Source organism: Armigeres subalbatus, chromosome 2 (genome assembly GCF_024139115.2).
Source record: "Armigeres subalbatus isolate Guangzhou_Male chromosome 2, GZ_Asu_2, whole genome shotgun sequence".
Taxonomy (NCBI): Eukaryota; Metazoa; Arthropoda; class Insecta; order Diptera; family Culicidae; genus Armigeres; species Armigeres subalbatus.
Genome location: NC_085140.1, coordinates 177,487,717 through 177,490,200, shown reverse-complemented (window position 1 = coordinate 177,490,200; position 2,484 = coordinate 177,487,717).

The window sequence follows — 2,484 nt, the reverse complement described above, 5'->3', positions numbered from 1 at the left end:
CTGGGTTCGATTCCCGGCCCCGGCCTAGACAATTTTCGGTTTGGAAATTGTCTCGACTTCCCTGGGCATAAAAGTATCATCATGTTAGCCTCATGATATACGAATGCAAAAATGGTAACTTGGCTTAGAAACCTCGCAGTTAATAACTGTGGAAGTGATTAATGAACACTAAGCTGCGAGGCGGCTCTGTCCCAGTGTTGGGATATAATGCCAATAAGAAGAAGAAAAAGATAGCGCCTGGATGTGCCAGCGGCGGGTAGACAATTATCCACTGCCAATGATTCATTTCCAGATACATCGAGTCCATGCAATCGATTCAAAACAATCTTGGAACACAGGATCATGCTATTCTATTTGGCGATTACAATCAGTCTGCACTCGTTTGGGACCAAGACATGACACGGAATCGTCTGTACATTAACCGAACAGAATCACACATATCGAATCAATGCGCCGCACATCTTGATGATTTTAGTCTCAATGGTTTGAATCAAATCAATGGAATTGTGAATAGAAATGGAAGAATTCTCGATCTCACACTACTCAGTGATTCTTTATTGCACCAATGTGAACTACTCGAATGTATCGAACCGTTGATTCCTCTTGATCTTGATCATCCTGCTCTTACCGTTAAACTCGCAATAGAAGAAATACCAGTTTTTGAAAATATGCCAAGTGGATCTGATCTTAATTTCCATAAAACAAATTTCAACGGATTGAACGAAGCACTTCGCCAAATTAATTGGGACGTTTTGGAAGCAATTCCCAACGTAGATGACGCCGTGAGTCTTTTCACACAACTGACAACTGATTACTAGCACCTTGTCGGACTATGTTCCAGTCCAAAGGCCCACTCCCAAGCCTCCCTGGTGTAATGCTCGCTTAAGGAAACTTAAACGCATTAGGTCGAATTATTTACGGAAGTTTTGCAGAACTCGATGTCCATATGCCAAGCAACAATTCACCCATGCGAGCAACAACTACCGGATTTACAATGAGTTGTTATACCAAAGGTACACTTTAAGGACTCAAGAAAATCTTCGGCGAAATCCTAAACAATTCTGGACGTTTGTCAACTCCAAACGCCAAGAAAATAGCTTACCGGTTCAAATGTTTCTCGGAAACGATAATGCTAGCAAGTCTGCCGAAAAATGTGAGCTGTTTGCAGTACATTTTAAATGTGTTTTCAATAATTTCATCGCATCAAATGACGAAGTTGAAGAAGCTTGCATCGATGTACCTTATAACGCATGCATGCTGAGGTATACACTAATCGATCATCAACAGATTGAGACGGCCATTGATAAATTGAAGTTTTCGACTGCGGCTGGCCCTGACGGAATTCCATCATGCATTCTGCAAAATGTGCAAGTAACCTAGTCCGTCCTTTAGCAATTTTGTTCAATAACTCCCTACGACAGCTTACATTCCCATCTGACTGGATAATTTCTGTTATGTTTCCAGTATTCAAAAAGGGGGACAAACAGAAAGCGCTAGCGCTAAAGTCTTTGAGATCATTATCTACGAGCTACTGTTTGCATGCTGTAAAAACCATACCTCCACAGATCAACATGGTTTCTTCCCCAAGAGATCAGTGTCCACAAACCTCATGCATTTTTCCTCTTTTTGTATACAAAATATTGATGCAGGTTCTCAAATCGATGCTATATATACTGATCTCAAATCAGCATTTGATCGAGTAGATCAAAAGATATTACTTGCAAAACTGGACAAGCTGGGAATTTCTTCTAATCTTGTTGACTGGATGGAATCCTACCTTACTAACCGTAAGCTGAACGTTAAAATAGGTAGTCATTCATCGGAATTCTCCTCGAATAAGTCCGGCGTTCCTCAAGGAAGCAACCTAGGTCCACTGCTATTTTCAATCTTCATCAACGAACTGTCCAAGCTATTGCCCCCCGGCTATCGGTTATTCTATGCAGATGACGTAAAAATCTTCATTGTAGTCAACAGTATCCAAGACTGCTATCTGCTACAAGAACTGTTAAATGTTTTCCTTGAATGGTGCTCCAAAAACAAACTAACTCTTAGTATTGCAAAATGCAACGTCATAACATTTCACCGGAAACTACGGCCAATTCTACATAACTATACCATCTTGAATCAGCATCTTGAGCGCACTGATCATATTCGTGACCTGGGAGTCATCCTCGATCCAGCTTTCTCATACCGACTCCACTATGAAAGCATTATATCCAAGGCCAACAGGCAGCTGGGTTTTATTTTCAAACTGACTAGCGAATTTCGTGATCCTCTATGTCTCCGGTCATTATACTGTGCACTAGTGCGCTCTATATTGGAATCGTGCTCCGTTATTTGGTGTCCATATCAGGCGTCGTGGATTTTGAGATTTGAAGCTATTCAAAGAAAGTTTGTCAGACACGCACTCCGGAATCTTCCTTGGCGTGATCAGCAGAATCTACCGCCCTACGAAGATCGTTGCAGGCTACTGGAACTGCAGAC